We start from the raw sequence: 18266 nt of genomic DNA on the forward strand, positions 1-18266 counted from the left end.
AGCAAAAGCAAGGGCAGTGGAACCTTGGATAACCTAAATTTATAGTGGACAAAATATGAGAGAGCAGCTGGAATTTCATTGGAATAGCTAAGTTTAGAAGTAGTAATGGTTTGGATGAGGGTTTCAGCAATAGATGAGCTGAAGTATGTTGAATTTGAACAATGTTACAGAGGTAGAAATACAGGTGGTCATACTGACTATGAGAATATATAATCATAAACCTTCTTGGAGTTGATTTGTTTTTATTATTTCATGGAATTTGAATGGCCAGTATTTGTTGCTCATCCTTAAAATATGGCACAGATATAAAATATTGCGAAAAGACCATTCTGAGGAAGGGTCACCGGACCTGAAACATTAACTCTGTTTTTCTCCTTCACAGATGCTGCCAGATCTGCTGAGCTTTTCCAGAAACTTTGTTTTTGTTGCTAAAAGACTGATTAGGCATCAGACAATTGCCAGGTAGATAGGTGGAATCAATAGATAAAGGACAAAATTTCAGTGGAAAATAAAAATTGGAATAAGTTATAATAATACGGTGTGGAGCTGGAGGAACACAGCAGACCAGACAGCATCAGAGGAGCAGGAAAGCTGATGTTTTGGGTCGGGATCCTTCTGACTGCTTTCACCAGGTTTCATTCTTAACTAGTCAGGCAATCACAGTAATCACTTCCTTGCCCATTTGGGCACCTTTATTGTTTTGTTCCCTAAGGATGCTTTCATCATTATCTCTTATTTCCCATTTCTGAAGAAGGGTCCAACCCGAAACATTAGCTTTCCTGCTCCTCTGATGCTGCCTGGCCTGCTATGTTCCTCCAGCTCCACACTGTTATCTCTGACTCCAGCATCTGCAGTTCTTATTATCTCCTTATAGTAATGGATATTGGATAAGCAACCTGACAGTTTTAGAGCCTTTGGAGAGTTTGAGAGAGGTGGTGGCGAGATAGAACTAGTTATCATCATGATTGTCTGAGTAGGTTGGCATAGTTAAGAATGAAACCAGATGAGAGCAATCACATTGAGCTAAATGAACAGGCTGGAAATAGAAATTTCTTTCAAAGAAGCTAAAGTAGTTGGAGTGGGAAATTTAAAAATGTGACCTCATAGTGGGGAATTCTCTTCAGACTTGGCAAAAGCTGATGACAATTAAAAAGGAACATGATTCTGCATCCAACTACATTATATCTGATCCTTCATGTCTCGCACTGAAATGAGAGCTTACAATTGCTCAGTATTAATGTCACTCCTAAGTATATTATAATAGTTCAATAAAAACATATTTGGTACATATCTATTTATGTGCCACACTTCAGACCTTTGCCAAACCATCAGATTATGTCCAAAATTCAGTCTTCCTAGTGAAGTATTGTAAGGCACTGAAATATTGGATTCTACTGATGAAAAGAATTCTAACAATTCAACCACGCAATTAAAAATATCTTGCCTTCCTGTGGAGTTTTCCTCACCAACTTAAAAATTATATTCATTAAACAAAATGCTATCGCATATTATTACATCAAGAAATATTAAAGCAGAGCACATTATCAGTCTCAAACTGAACTAGAAAATGTGGATTTCATCAGCATCCAAAAGACTGATTAACATTTGCGTAGATGCACTTCAACAGTTTTCCATCTCAGCTGGGATCCTTAGCGGAGATACTTATCAAAAACCAGATACTGCCCAACAAGATCAGGAGAAATCAGCAGGGAAGTTATTTCAGGCGCTTCCAACAGCAGAGACCTGAGAGCAGATTACTTGCCTTTCTTCTCTCCAAACAATAGCAAATGGCACATGAATAAACTAGACAAAATTGTAAAGGAGTAAAATAAGAATTACACTGGATGTAATTTTGGGTTAGATGTGCTTTCATGTTAATTATTTTTTCAAAGATGTCTCATCTTTCACTGTCCTCCAGAGATGGATGTATGGTACTTTCCCTGTACTCTCATTTGCATATCAGATATTGAACAAGCAGATGTAACCTTTTAAATGCATTGTTCAGCCTGTCCTGTTCAGTAGAATGCCATGGGAGAATGAGGTATGTCAAGTTATATCATTTACTTTTAAATTTGCTCTACTTTAACATGTAATAATAAGATGCAATATTTAAGTGCCAATTGGCAGCAGGGTACAGTAGTAATCCAGAGAAAAAGCAGAGGTGGCCTCAATCTTTCAGATCTATTAGGGACCATTTATAGTAGGATAATAGACTCCTTGGTCTAGGTGCCAGCAATTTTTTTTGTGTCACCTAGAAGGTGATTGCCCTGACACTGAATGCCAACTGCCTCACCTCCCAAAAGATGCAAAGATAAGATGTTTTCATATTACTAGTAGGACAGGCAAGGTAACATACTGCACAGTTCACTGATTTCCATTCAATACTCATTTTTGGACACAAGAACATTCTTCATCTCACAGAAACCACTCCTTCCTCTGTAACACACACACACTCACGTATACCTTCAATGAACAGCGTAAAATAAAACTTTAATAAATATCTGTATATGGTCTCTAGCTCAGACATAAATGTAACAATTGAATTTGCACCAACTGCCATTGAGAAAGAGAGTTCCAAACCTCCTCCACCCCTCACTACTACGCATTCAAGACCAAGCACATGCTCAGGGTACACTCTGGCATCAGGTTTGGGCATTTCTGCAAATAGTATCATTACTATTATAAAAATAAAATCTGGATGTAAGAGACTAATGGTGACCATGAACTATTGTCAATTGTATGAAAAACTCATCTGGTTCATTAATGTCCATTAGGCAAGGTAATTGTCATCCTTCCCTGGTGTCGCCAACATGTGACTCCAGGCTCAACGTGGTTGACTCTTAACTGCCTTCAGGACAACAAAATAAACGCTAACCTAAACAGCAATGCCCACATCCCATGAGCTTAAATCTGTGGAGTTGTCTTAATTTCTCACCTTTATATAAACGCTGAACAGAAGGTTGATCTATTTTTAAAAAAGTTTCTTCAGAGTTTATTGTGTATCAGCTCCCAATTAATTACATACAACTCAGCCAGATAGCCGAGAAATTCTTTGTTCAATTCCTGGTGTTAGATACAAGAGCAATAAGGCATTGAAATTGGTCTGCGGGCATCTGGGTGAGAGACAGGAAATTCAGCTTACTTACTCATTTCTTAAAAGAGAGTAGTATCAGTTTGGACTAATCCAACAATCGTGACTCTGAGCTAGAATTTTATCTGATTAATTTCCACTGCATACTTGAACATGCTACTACATTTACGGTATGGTTCAATAATTGAGGGAGATCGGCATTATTTTTCAAAAATATCTCAGTTTCACTTTAATCTAAAGACTTGGTTGTCCACTAACATGATTGTAAAGATCAATGGTATGACTTGAATGAAAACGGTGAGTTCTAGTGATTTCCTCTCAACATTATTTGGAAACAAGTTATCTGACCGTGCAAGATAACAAAGTGTGAAGCTGGATGAACACAGCAGGCCAAGCAGCATCTCAGGAGCACAAAAACTGACGTTTCAGTTCTAGACCCTTCATCAGAGAGGGGGAGGGGGAGAGGGTTCTGAAATAAATAGGGAGAGAGGGGGAGGTGGACCGATGATGGATAGAGGAGAAGATAGGTGGAGAGGAGAGTATACGTGGGGAGGTGGGAAGGGGATAGGTCAGTCCGGGGAAGACGGACAGGCCAAGGGGGCGGGATGAGGTTAGTAGGTGGGAAATGGAGGTGCAGCTTGAGGTGGGGGAGGGGATAGGTGAGAGGAAGAACAGTTTAGGGATGCGGGGACGAGCTGGGCTGGTTTTGTGATGCAGTTGGGGAGGGGGAGATTTTGAAGCTTGTGAAATCTACATTGATACCATTAGGCTGCAGGGTCCCCAAGCAGAATATGAGTTGCTGTTCCTGCAACCTTTGGGTGGCGTCATTGTGGCACTGCAGGAGGCCCAGGATGGACATGTCATCTAAGGAATGGGAGGGGGAGTTAAAATGGTTCGCGACTGGGAAGTGCTGTTGTTTATTGCGAACCAAGCGGAGGTGTTCTGCAAAGCGATCCCCAAGCCTCTGCTTGGTTTCCCAAATTTAGAGGAAACCACACCGGGTACAGTGGATACAGTATACCACATTGGCAGATGTGCAGGTGAACCTCTGCTTAATGTGGAAAGTCATCTTGGGGCCTGATATAGGGGTGAGGAAGGAGGTGTGGGGGCAAATGTAGCACTTCCTGCAGTTGCAGGGGAATGTGCCAGGTGTGGTGGGGTTGGGGGGGAGTGTGGAGCGGACACGGGAGTCACAGAGAGAGTGGTCTTTCCGGAAGCCAGACAAGGGTGTAGATGGAAAAATGTCTTGGGTGGTGGGGTCGGATTGTAGATGGTGTAAGTGTCGGAGGATGATGCGTTGTATCCGGAGGTTGGTGGGGTGGTGTGTGAGAACGAGGGGGATCCTCTTTGGGTGGCTGTGGCGTGAGCGGGGTGTGAGGGATGTGTTGCGGGAAATGCGGGAGACATAGTCAAGGGTGTTCTCGACCACTGCAGGGGTTGAAGTTGCGGTCCTTGAAGAACGCGGTCTTCTGGGATGTGTGGGAGTGGAATGCCTCAACCTGGGAGCAGATGCGGCAGAGGCAAAGGAATTGGGAATAGGGGATGGAATTTTTGCAGGAGGGTGGGTGGGAGGAGGTGTATTCTAGGTAGCCGTGGGAGTCGGTGGGCTTGAAATGGATATCAGTTTCTAGCTGGTTGCCTGAGATGGAGACTGAGAGGTCCAGGAAGGTAAGGGATGTGCTGGAGATGGCCCAGGTGAACTTGAGGTAGGGGTGAAAGGTGTTGGTGAAGTGGATGAGCTGTTCAAGCTCCTCTTGGGAGCAAGAGGTGGCGCCGATACAGTCATCAATGTAACGGAGGAAGAGGTGGGGTTTGGGGCCTGTGTAGGTGCGGAAGAGGGACTGTTCCACGTAACCTACAAAGAGGCAGGCATAGCTTGGGCCCATGCGGGTACCCAAGGCCACCCTCTTTGTCTGTAGGAAGTGGGAGGAATCGAAAGAGAAGTTGTTGAGGGTGAGGACGAGTTCAGCTAAGTGGATGAGGGTGTTGGTGGAGGGGGACTGGTCGGGACTGCGGGACAGGAAGAAGCAGAGCGCCTTTAGGAACATGCACATGAATGCGACATCAGAGTAGCTTTGGATCTACTGTGTGGGTCACAGTGATGGGATAGATTGTCAACACTCATCGCCTGAGCACATAAAGTCACAGAGTCATAGAAACAAAGAATGATAGAGTCATACAGCACAGAAACAGGCACTTTGCTTCAACTTATCTGTGCTGACCAGACATTCTCATCTGACTTAGTCTGATTTGCCAACATTTGAACCTTTCCTATCTTTGTACCCATTCAGATGCCTTTTAAATGTTGTAATTGTAGCCACTTCCACCACTTCCTCTGGCAGGTCAAGCCATACATGAACCACCCCCTGAGTGAAAATATTCTCCCTCAGTCCTTTTTAAAATCTTTCCTCTCTCCTATGCCCTCTAGTTTTGAACTCCACCACCCTTGGAAAAGACCTTGGCTATCCATGCTTCTCAAGATTTTATAAACCTTTATAAGGTCACCCCTCAGCCTCTGGCACTCAAGAAAAAATGAAGCCCCACCTTATTCAGCATCTTCCTATGACTGAAAACCTCCAATCCCAGCAACGCCTTTGTAAATCTTTTCCACACCCGCTCAAGTTTACCAACATCTTTCCAATAGAATGAAGACTAGAATTGTATGCAGTATTCTAAAAGTGGCCTCATGAATGTCCTGTACAGCTGCAACATGACATCCAACTCTTATACCCAATGTTCTGAGCTAGGAAGGTAAGTGTGCCAAAAGCCTTCATCCCCCTGTCTATCTGTGACTCCACTTCCAAGGAATTTTGATTCTGCACTTCTAGCTCTCTCTGTTAATGATTGCTAACTCATCAATATATTAGTTGGAAGCCAGCTCTTAAGGAACAAATCCTGTCATTAATCTGACCCTGAGGAAAGATGCGAAGAAAATTTCTTTGAAAAATATGTATCTTCCTTGTGCAGTGTTATTGCCAACAACTTATTCAACTCTTACAAGTTCAAATGTGAACTTGAGTGACCTCGGAGTAAGGTTTGTATTGTCCATTTATTTCTTCAAAGCTTGTGCAATGTCAGCCATTGACTTCTTAATCATTAGTGAGAATACAATTATTATTTTATATTTTCATGCATTACCAGTTGACTAGGTCACATGCTTTATTTTAATGATTCCCAATTCCTTAGGATGATGGATTGAATGTACAGAGGATCAATGTCAACTAGTACGCTGCTATTTCATTTGGCAAAATTGGACCCATACTCTTTATCACCTCATGGACCCAGGCAAAAATAGAATCTGCAATGCACTTCCTAATTAGTCTGATTAATGGCTTGAACAGTGTTGGAAGAATAGACAATTGTGACATATTAAGGGGAAAGCTGCTATAACACAAGCCAAGTAAATGAAATTTATTGCAAAGAATTAATAACGCAGTAGGACAACAGCCTTTTTCAGCTAAACCATGTTCCCATGACTTTAATTTCATGAACGACAGATTCTGCTTTTTTTCTTAGGGTATTAGCTGTGTTCAGTTTGTAACACTTTTACCTGTGCGTTGTATGATTTGATGTTTAGATCTCATTTCAGCACAACATCACAAAAGCTGATTATTATCATTTTGTTTGTGGAAATGTGCTGCCTGCAAATTAGCTGTTGCACTTCCAACACATCAAATAGTACTTCCTTGATTGTAAACTAATAAAGTGCTGAGAGGATAATCCATCATGACCTCTTTCAGAGGTTTCCATTATCATGGATACTAGCTTTCAGAGAATTTGCTTCACTCCACATAATATCAAGAAATGACTGAAAGAGTATTGCAAAGGCTATGGGGCCTGACAACATTCTGACAATCGTGCTGAAGACTTTTCTTCAGAAATCTTCTCAAGCTTATCCAAACTGTTCCAGTACATCCGCCACTCTGGCATCATCCTGACAATGGGGAAAATGCCCCACAATATCTTGTACACACAAAGCAGAACAAATCCACATGGCCACTTATTGCCTCATCAGTTTACTATTGATCATTAATAAAGAGATGGAAGGGGCCATTAACAGTCCTCTAAAAAAGCACTTGTTTATCAATAACCCACAAATTCTCTTGCAAGTCACTCACTATCCTGACTATGAAATATGTTGTTGTTCCTTTGGTGTCACTGGGTGAAACTCCCGGAACTCCTTCCCTAACAGCATTGTCAGTCTCCCACTGTAAATGGACTGCGGTAGTTCAAGAAAGCAGCAAACCATCATCTTCTCGAGGACGCCAGCAATGGTTAATAAAAGTTGGTCCACACGGTGATAATCAGATCCTTGAATGAATAATAATAATAAAAAAACAGGTTTTAGATGCGCGGTGATCATGAAAATTCCAAATGTGAATGCTAGACTGTTTCCCCTTCTTGTGTCTCCTCCTCTCCTGATTATTTTCTCTGCTTGAATGTGCCAAAGCACCCTTTCTGAAATTTGCCAAAGAGAGTATATCTGAGTGCTCACAATGAGTGTCCACAGAATATTCATAAAAATTATCACCTGAACTGAGCACTCACCCAACGGACAGATGCAATTTGTAACTGGATCATTGGATAGCAATTGGAAGCTGAAACCTGACTGATTTTCTCTTGCCAGGTTCTCCAACATTCTAGCCAAGATCTGCTAACGCAGTTCAGCCAGGGAATCAAACCCAAATATGTTCATATTAATCAATTTACAAGGAGCTGTGGATTCTGGATGTATTTATGCATCTGTACAGTATAATCCAAAGTCTTACTGGACCAAAGTAGCTCAATGACCACATGCAAAGAGAATTAGGCTTTGCTCCTTTGAACTAAAATATACATTCTCTGCTCATAATAAAAAGCCTACAAAAATATCTAAACCTGTATTCATTGGCTATCAGAATAATGAGTTATTCAACTAAAATTACTGCATTCCTTTATGGAAATAATGCACATATAATGCATAATGCTTCTCAAGTACAGAATTTGTTAATTAGTCTGTTTGCTTATTTTTCTTCAAAATGTTTTGCTTCCTCAGATTATCATCCATTGAACAATTGGATTTTTTTCAAGTTGGGGTGGTGAAATCTTTACATGTTGTTTGGAATCTCCTGCTCCCAGAGATGGTGAGCTTAGAGGTGAAAAGAACACTTAATTAGTTGGGTCAGCAGGATACACAAAGCCTACCCTAAACCTAATCCTAACCCTAATCCTAACCCATATTAATATCCTCACCCTACACTAATCCATACTCTAACTTCCCTATCCCTGCCATAATTAAGTTTTGGGTGAGGACTAGGCTATGCCTAGCCAGCAGTACCCAAATTCCATGAACAAGTAAACAAAAGGCTCATGGTCAACTTTGTTTATTGTTCTACATATTTAATTCTTTTTCACCCTGAATAATAAAAAATGCTGGATCCCACCTCAGTTGTCCTAGAAGGGAAGTGTCATCAAAGCCCTGATGTTTTATAGACATTCTTTTATCTTTTTAATTCTTTGAAATTAAAAGCCTCTCTCATCCTCTGTACTTCCAAGGATCCTGCTATTCAACATTACAGGAGTAAATTCTTTTTGCCACTGACTGGCTATGTATATCATCCTGTGTCTAAGGCTTTTCTCCTCACTATTTGCTACACCAAAAGCTTTCATGTCCTCTGTAAACTTATCTCCTAACTTCATGTCTAGACCCTTAATGAACACAACAGACAAGGCATCCAACACTGTATCCAAGTGATACATCACTGGACACAGGCTTCCAGTCACAATAACAAGTTTCAATCATCACCCACTGTTTCTTGACACTAAGCCAGTTTTGGATCTAATTTGCCAAATTGCCCTGGATCGCATCGGCTCTTAGCTTTTTAACCAGCCTGTCATGTGAGACCTTATCAAAAGCCTTACTGAACTCCACGTTGATTACATCAAGTGCACTTTGTCACCTCTGAAAAAATCCCTCTCAAAGCCACGCTGACCATTGTTTATTAATCCTTTCTTCTCCAAGTCAGATTAATTCTATGACTCTATAAAGTGCATTATCTTGACAGAATTACAAAAAAAAGCATAGATGATCTCTACTTATTGAATAGCATTGATCATAATGGAAAAAATCTGATTGTCAATTTTGTAAAGGATCCTGAAAGATTTCTTTTCACAAGATTAATATGTGAGATGCCATGCTGAATTTTTCACTCAAAGATTCAAATTATATCTTAATGTTTTCCATGCATAATGACATAGAACATGAATTACAATACAGATTATATTAATGTTCTGCTGCAGTAAATGAAAATCAGTATTTTATGAGGAATATCTAAGTGATCCAGCACTTGTTATTTTGAAATATGCATTGGAATCTGTTGCAGGAACAGTTTGTGCTCATCCGGGAAGACAGATTTGCTTATTTATGCAAGCTTCTGAATGAGTATTATATTTTAATATCAGCACAAGAGAGATGTACCCATGTAGCTCTGGTATATCTCACAAAGGTGGAATAAAGGACTGGACTTCAGTCTTTCTGATTTGCTTGAAGTTGGCGGAATCATAAAACATAGTACACAGCTTGCCCACTAATTTCCTGCCTTCCAACCTGCCCCCTATTTTACAACAGGCAGTGAAGGTAAGAATGGCCTGTTTTGACTTAGGCCTGATGAGGCCCTTAAATGGCTGATTAAAGTCCAATTAAGCACTGCATCCTTAAATGGCTGGTTAAATGAATTATGAACCACACCAAACCCCCTTCAAATATATTGAGGAGATAGCCTAGACCTAACTTTTTCCTATTTAAAGGCATGTGTAAGGCCCTGTGTTCCAGATGTAGTTTGATTGGTTACATTCCTTGGCATTATACAAAACATATTTTATTCATTTTTTGCAGTTAAAGTACAAACGAAAGAAAGAAGAAGTGGTCTAACTTTAGCTCTATTGGAAAATTGAACACAATAACAGATTATATAACTACTAAACATCAACTGTTCCAATATACTAACATTGCATAAACACAACCCTTGGCAGAGGTAAATTCAGTAAAAATAGATTGTCTCAGACACAATGTTTCTCCAGATCAGGAAGAAATAACTGGGAGAAAATTCTGAAAGAGAGAGAGAAAACTCACTCATTTAGCTACAGCTGAGAGAGGTGTATGGCAGCTTCAAAACCCAAACAACTACAAAAGCTAAACTAATGCTGTGGTTCTGTGGGAGAGTAACTCCACCCATTCATGTTGCTTCCATTGTTTTAAAGGTTAAAAAAAAGCCTAAGGCTTCACAAGCTGTTTATTTTGTTGATGCAGAACAGACTGCTTGGTATCTCTGTCTCAACCTCTCTTCATTAAAAAAGAGGACAAAATGTACCTCTTAAAGCTACAGTATCCTCACAAGAGCTTCACCATACTCCTGAAGCTATTTTATGATCAGGGTGTGGAGGGTCCTAGATCAAGGCCAAATTATTGGGTCAGCAGGCTTCGCAGGACAAGCTGGTATTAGACAAAGAGTGGGGATGGGGGAGATTCTCATTTGATAGGGTCTTCCATGTCAACTGAAGCATTCCCCCTCAAAATCATACTTTACCTTTAACTCTCCTAGCTTCTTAAATCCGAACCCCGACCTTCCTCACCCTCCTCCTAGGGTTTGACAGCTAGGCCCTGCTGGCATTTGAGCTTACCTGAAATCTGGTTCCTGTAACCTCCTGTTCTTTGGCGATTGTTTGTTGACACAGTAGCAGCCACAACTTGAACATGGCTTAGCTGGGACTATAATCAAATTGGCCAGCAGTTCTCTTGGGGTGAATTTCCTCCTCAGACAGTGTCAGAAGTCTCACCTTGAGCCAAATAATGCCCTGTGGAATCTAAAATGACTGCTTTTTCTTCCAGGTGGGATCCAAACTGACTATCTGGTCAGCAGAGTGAGGAACAGGGTGTTCTGTGTTGCTTGCCTTGACTGAGGTTTACAACTCCTAACCATGTGTTTAGAGCACGTGCAGTAAGATAGTTTCTGGCACATCGTACAGTGTGAGGTTGGCCAGGTATGGTGCGTTACAGCAACACTGCCACCCCTTGACTAATGGCTGACGACATGTAAGTCAAGACAGAAGGTCTACGTGCCTGTTAGCTCTAGCAGAGGGTGTAGAAATGTTTATAGGAATGCCAAGACAAGGAAAGGATGCTGTGTGCATCCAGTTAGGCTCGAAGTGAGTGGGCACTAAGGAAGGGAACGAGCAGCCTGAAATTCCAGACTTGTCCAATCCATGATTTTGGATGTGTGTGTAAAATGTCCTTTCAGCAGCATTCTGATGATAGTGACTAGTGAACTCTAAAGTGCAGAAGCATACTTAAGTGGATTGCAGTTGTGCCATGAAGGTGAAGAGAGGCTGGGATGAGCCAGTGGCTGGTGATGTGGCACGTAGCATAGAGTGTCCCCTGTGACATTCGTGCCAGATGTCCAAGAGCGAGATTTAGAGGAGCAAATGGTGAGATGGAGTTGCCAGGGATCCACGTAGGCTTTCAAATTGGTGTCAAGTTTCTATCAGATCCACTGTCAAATAGAACAGTGCATGTTAATCATAGAATCCTTCCAATTTGGAATGAGGCCATTTGGCTCATCATGCCTGCAACAACCTGTCACCCTATTCCCATTCCCCATGGTAACCCACTTGTCTGCATATCCCTGGATACAACGGGCAATTTAGCATGGCCAATCCACCCAATCTGCACAACTTCGGACTGTGGGAGGAAACTACAGCACCCACTGGAAGCCCACACAGACACGGGGAGAATGTGCAAACTCCACACACAATCAGCTAAGGCTGAAGTTAAACCCAAGTTCATGGTCCTGAGGCAGCGGTTCTAATCAAGAGTCGTCATGCCACCCACAGCTACTGAGGCAAAATTTTGTCTTTCAGGGCCTGGGAAGATTCTGCTTGATTTTGAAATACATACCGTATTTATTTCATTACAAAAGAGGTAGTGAACTGACATCTTGAACCACAGCCATCTTGAAACACTGCTGACTATTTAGTATAGGCACACTCACATTACTGTTAGGGCGAGAATTCCAGGATTTTGACTCAGAATCTAGTTCCAAGATAAGATGACTTGTGGCTTGAAGGACTGCTTACAGGTGGTAGTGTTCCTTTGCTGCCCTTGTCCTTCTCAATAGTAAAGGTTGTGAATTTAGAAGTTGTAGTTGAAGGAGTTGTAGTGCACTTCATCATTTTACACACTGCTACCATTGCACACCGGTGGTGAATAATAAACTAAATAGACTGTGCATTTTCCTGTTGGCTGAACAAATAGACATTGCTTGTTATAAAATACAACAGTTGTGATAAGTCCTGCCAACCTCTTCCACCTCGTTATTGATTTCCTGAGTAAGGCTCAGACATTACTAAGTTGTACATGTTGAAGAGTTGTGACTCTGATGTCTCACTAACATAATCATGAATGTGATGCTCCTTTCAATCTGAGCAACTAGAATAGCAATGATTTCCTGAATCTATTATTGTGACTTTTGGTTCTGAGTTTCGTTTTAGTCCTATTTTGAGGTTTGTCAACATTACTCTTTGACTTGGCCTGTTGTCATTAATGCCTTATCACTGTCCTCTGCATGTTATTATTTTATTTACTTAGGCGATGAAAAAATGGAAATTGTCAGTCTAACGCTATCTATCTACATGAATATAATAAGAATGACAGTTCAGCAAGCACTGTCACACTTCTGCATCAACCTTTAAGTGACACTGTCAATTTGCTGTTCCATACATTAAAACGAAGCATAAAGAAATAAAGCAACATTTGTAACATGCAGAGAAACTCTCCAGGATCAAAAGACGCAGGACTCATAACAATCTCTTAAATAAATGTCATTTAGGTGATAATTTACATCATAACTCAGATCTCCAGCCCACATAACAATGAACTCTTATTTAGCTATCTAGACTTTACCCAATAGTAATTAAATATTATGCTCTTAAAGGGACACAACTTCATCCCTTCACTGAAACAATGCACTGTGTGAAAAATAAAATAATGCGCCCTTTAAATCTGACATCATACATAATTTGACAAATTTATCATAAATTTGCTGATGACTTAAAGATAAGGAAAGTAAGTTGTGAAGAGAATGTAAAGAGGCTGCAAAGAGGCATAAAGATGTGATTGGTCAAGATCTGAGATATTGAGAATACTGTGGACAAATTGTCCTCTTTGGTGGGCGGAATAAAAAAGATGTATGTCATCTGATGGTGGGTGATTTTAGAGCTCTGAGATAGGGGTTAGGGGGGCGCGGTGTTGGTGGTGGGATCTGTAATCTTTGTGCATGAATCATGAATTAGTATGCAGGTACTACACATAATTAGAAATAATGGATTGTTATTGTTTATTGTGAGGAGAATTTAATACAGAAGGAAGGATGCATTCGGCATTGGTGTAACCGCATTTGCAGTACTGCCAACAATATTTGTCTCCTTATTTAAGGAAAATGTCTTGGAACCAGTTTAGAAAAAGTTTACTGGACCAATACCTGGAATGGGCAAGTTGTTTTGTGAGGAAATGTTGAGCAGGCTAGACCTGGATCTGCTGAAATTTAGAAGAGTAAGAGTTGAGTTGTTTGAAATATATAAGATCCTGCCTTGACAGGAGGGTTGCTTCTTTTGTCGGAAAATCTAGATAAGCGTCATGGTTTAAGTAGTAAGGAATCACCTGGCTAAGACAGAGATTAGGAGAATTTTTTTCCACACTGAGGATTGTGAGTCTTTTCAACTGTTCTTCACAAAGCGATAGAATTAGAATCTTTGAATATTTTAATGGCAGAGGCAGATGGATTCTTGATCAATTTCTTATTAAAATATTATTTTTCTCTCAGCTTCATGAGTACAACATTCAGTGTAGAAAGTAAAATGAATCCCCTTAAGAAGCGCCTTGGAGATACACTGGAAAGTTAATTTAGATTATGTGCTGAAATTCACTTTGGAGATGAAACCTAGAAAATATCTGACTGAAAGGCAAAAGTGTCACCAATCAAGACAAGCTGATGTTGGGGAAGAAAAACGTACCACAACATAGTAACCCAATAAGTTTTCAAAGAATCTTATTACGGATTAAATGATTTTGACGTGCAATCGCTGTTATTACCTAAATAAATATGGATCTGGGTAGTTTTAATAAAACCTGAAATGGTAGAGGCAAATGGGAAGGCCATTCTGAGTTTGAAGTTCATATGACTAAAGTCTTATTTCCTGAAAATCTAGTGGAGGGATCTCCATTTTGCTTTAAAACATAGGAAATAGAAGCAAGAACAGGCCATTTGACTCTTTGAACCTGCTCACCATTCAATATGATCATGTCTGATCCTTTTTGCAATGGCACCATTCCACTCTTCTCCCGTAACCTCGATGCCTCCAGTGTTTAGGAATCTTTTCCTTTCTTAAATATATTCAGTGACTTGGCCTTTATTGCTTTGTGTAGTAGAGAATTCCAAGGGTTACATTTTCTGAGTGAAGAAATTTTTCCTTGCCTCACTCCTAAAATGGTCTACCCTGCATCCTGAGACTGTAACACCTTGTTGTAGAATTCCCATCCAGAAGAGCACCATCCCTGCAGCCAGTCTGACCAGCTCTGCCAGAATTTTATACTTTCAATGTACAAAATGCAATTCCCCAGTGACAAGTAGCTGATTGGTTCGCTGTTGATGACAAATGTCTTCTGCCTATCAACAACAATGTGACTAGTGGGTGTGACCAAAAATTGATATAACCAGAATCTTTTGGACCCCCAAAAGGGGAGATTGTGCAGCTTTCTGTTCTGTAAAATCAACTTAAAACATGAAGAAAGCCAGTTTATTTTTCATCAACATTTGTTTCAGGGTATGGCTTTCAACTAATGTCAATGACTTTCTAATTTGTGAATCAGTCACTTTGTGCCTTCTACATGCAAATAGAAGTACCTACAGGAGAGAGATTGCGGATCAGCAAGCCCTGATAAATTTTATAAATTCTTTAACTTTTTGACGTCTCCAGGAATAAGGCTTTATTTCCAGTGTTCTAACCCAGTGAGGGAGACAGGGACCTACATCTATCTTCAGTAATCTTTTTATTTGTACATACTTTTGGAAGCTCTTTCAATCTTTTCTTAAGGTTCTTGAAAATTTATTTTCATGCTGTATTTTTCCCCTCTTAATCAATCTCTTGGTGTTCATTTTCTGCTTTCTAAACTGTTTCTAATGCCCAGGGTTACTATTTCTACCAAAATCTTTACATGACTTCCATTTGGCTCAATCTTTATTTTATATTTTTTTTGTATGGAACGCTGATTCTGTTGTATTTCTGAACTGGAGAGGAACTCTTAACTGTTCCAATACATGCATTTGTTTTTTAAATATTAGCTATCGCCTATCCACCCTTATACCTTTTAATGAAGTTATCCAATCTGTTGCAGCCAACTCACACAACTGAGCTTTTGTTTAGATTAAGGCTCCTCGCCTCACATTATACTATTTTATTCTCTCTCCCATAAACAATTCTCTTATGTAATGGTCATTCTTCCCTAAAGGACATCATATAAGATTACTTTTTAATCCCTTTTTGCTGAATAGCAAATCTACCATAAACTGTTTCCTCATTGGTACCTTACTGTTGAAAAAGTATCTTGTGTATACTCCAGGAACTCACCTGACACTTTACTTTTGATCATATGGTTTGCCCAGTCCATATGCAGGCCAAACCACGCATGAACAGTATCGCACCTTTCTTACATGCATCTCTAACATTCTGTTTAATGCCATCTTCCACCATTCTACTAGTGTTTTGTGGCCTAAAGGTAAGCCCCATGGATGTTTTCTTCCCTTGTTGTTTCTTAGCTCCATACAGACTGATTCTGAGCCTATCCATCCAGCTTTTAGAATTTGCATCATTTCCAGAATCTGTCCCAATGCCTCAGTAATCTAAATCCCTCCCTCCTACAACATCTGTCCAGCCATGCATGTATCTAGCCTATCCTCATCTTCCTGATTTCACTAACATGTGACATTGAAAGTAATCTTGACATTACTGCTCTTGAGGTCCTGCTTTTTAAATTTATTTCTGAGCTTTCTAACTTCTGCTTATAGGATCAAATCTTTCTATTTTACCTTTGTTGTTTTCCTGGCCATGACCCTTGGCTATTCACCATTCTTCTTCAGAATGTCCTGCAGCCACTGACTAATATCCTTGACTAAGGTACCAGGGTGCCAACATACCATCTTGGTGTTATGTCTGTGCCAGTTGAAAAGTCATTGTTGTTGCTCTTTCACTCCGTCACCTCCCCACACCCCACCACCACCCATCCCCGCCATGTAGTTGAGCCATTCATCATGCCGCACATATGGGTCTCATGGTATTCCCCTGGGAAGCCATCTCCCATGGCAGTATCCAAAATGGATGCTCTGATAGAAAGGGAGATGGACATGGATTACCCCTGCACTGCCTGTCTAATGCCAATACACTGCCTTGTGGTCACCCAATCCCCATATGCTGGTGCATTCTTTACCTGCAGTGTGTCCATCTCACAGTTCACACTCTATATCCAAAATATGGATTTCCAGTAGCTGCAGCTGGATATACTTCTTGGCGCACATGTTCATCCTGGACACTGGAAGTGTCCCTGACTTGCTGCATCACACAGCAGTTGCACTCTACCTGAATGATCTTCCCTGCTATGACTGACCCTTAAATTACCTCCTTTAATTTTACTTCCTCTAGGGTAAAGAATATTAAAAATATACCTGAGGTCTAGGCCTGAAGTGTCAGCTTTCCTGCTCCTAAGATGCTGCTTGGCCTGCTGTGTTCATCCAGGTCCACACCTTGTTATCTCTAAAAATATACTAGGAATCTTATCTGATTTCTTATATGTTCAACACCATTTAATTTAAACCCGCAAACAATTTTATATTACAGGCTACATGTTTACCCATGTGTTGCTGACTGCTTTTCCCAATATCCTCTGCTGTCCTACTCCTCAACCAACGAACGTACAGTTTTCTTTGATGTCCCTGACTTTTATTAAATACAACCCGCTTCCAAGTAGCAGTGTCTCCTGCAGGTCCGGTTTCCTCCCTTTACCAAGAAAAGATGATGCCGACTGTCTCCAGGTGCTCCTTTCACCTGCTCAATGAGTTTTGATCTCACAGTACCATGTTCGCAACTTAATAGCAATTTCAACTTATTGAACTTAAAATATACCAGTGTACCTGGTTTAAAATAAGCTGTGCAGTCAATTAATGCTGTATCGCATTGCGATTGAAATACTGTCTGAATTGGGTTTCTATTAATTAGGAAAAGCACTAGCTGGATTAATATGGATATCTGGGCTTATTCCTGCAAAATGCAAAACACCTCAATTTTCAGATAGATTTTGACCAATTAATATGCTTTGCAATCTTTATCTCTGTCAGGCATAGTTTATTTTAATAGATTTAATTTAGATTTAATGCAGTAGCTTTACATTGCACCTGTTTTACAGTATTTTCTATGGCTAGATGTATGAACGATTAATTTAAAATTGTTATTGATGCAGGGATGTGAATATTAGTTGCACAAGCAGAAAGATGTCTGGAAGTCATTCTTTTTGAAGAGGATCAATAAAGTTTGCAACAAATTGCGTCCTTCTGCAGTGGATTTAATTCACTTCAAACATTGAAAAAGGACTTGGATGTGTTTCTGGGAGTAACTGATATCACAGCATGTAAGAATGATGTATCACCTATGGTTTACATGCTGGGAATAAATTTCATATATCACTGTCTCATGATCTATTAACAACATATGTGAGCATATTTTGATCACCTCCAAGAATCAGAAATAAGTTATTCCTGAACTGACCTGGACTTTTAAATTATTTTGCATCTATCACGTGATTACATGAATGTTGGGAGTAGGAAGAATGGGAAACTGCAATGCTAAATTTCACCATAACTGTATGGAGCAGGTTTAATTGTCTTTTCAGTCTGCCAGTACATCATGTTGAAAGTTGGAACTAACTTCCTATACAAATGATGGAAAATGAGTATCCGTTTAATATAGTTGGGAATGTTCTTTACTTCACTCAACCTTTCTGGAACAGCACAACTGAGGACAGATTTATCTTAAAAGTCAGCCCATAACTTGTAACTAATGGAAAATTGGGCTAAGTCTTGAAGATTGGCGAATT

Source organism: Stegostoma tigrinum, chromosome 15 (genome assembly GCF_030684315.1).
Source record: "Stegostoma tigrinum isolate sSteTig4 chromosome 15, sSteTig4.hap1, whole genome shotgun sequence".
NCBI classification, from domain to species: Eukaryota; Metazoa; Chordata; class Chondrichthyes; order Orectolobiformes; family Stegostomatidae; genus Stegostoma; species Stegostoma tigrinum.